The sequence below is a fragment of the Mytilus trossulus genome, unplaced genomic scaffold, assembly GCF_036588685.1.
Source record: "Mytilus trossulus isolate FHL-02 unplaced genomic scaffold, PNRI_Mtr1.1.1.hap1 h1tg000406l__unscaffolded, whole genome shotgun sequence".
Taxonomy (NCBI): Eukaryota; Metazoa; Mollusca; class Bivalvia; order Mytilida; family Mytilidae; genus Mytilus; species Mytilus trossulus.
Genome location: NW_026963350.1, coordinates 770053 through 770583, shown reverse-complemented (window position 1 = coordinate 770583; position 531 = coordinate 770053).

Below are 531 nucleotides of genomic sequence, written 5' to 3'. Positions count from 1 at the left end.
CCTCCTATACTTGTATACCCCATCCACATCCTCCTCTACCTGTATTCCCCACCCACACCTTCTAACATCTGTATATCCCACTCACACCCTCCTATATATGTATACCCCCTCCCCACCCTCCTATATCTGTATACCCCTTCCCTACCCTCCTATATCTGTATACCCCTTCCCTACCCTCCTATATCTGTAAAACCCCTCAACACCCTCCTATGTCTTTATACCCTATCCAAAGTCTCCTATATTTGAATAGCCCATCCACTGTTGAGATGGTCGCTGGAACATAACATCCGTACTTTTGTACTTGTTCATTTTTTGACGTCATATTATCATGTGACAACTCCGTGGGTGGAAATACATTTGTTGTATATGAATATTGTTACGGGACGGGGGTGTCCCATAAGTAAAAGTTATTTATATAAGGTTAACACTGATTACTATATTATTGGTCAATTCTAGTATAGAACTGTCAACTCTGGTGCCGAGTTACAAACTAAGTTATACTGGTAGCGTAGCTGGTAAAACGGTTAATAC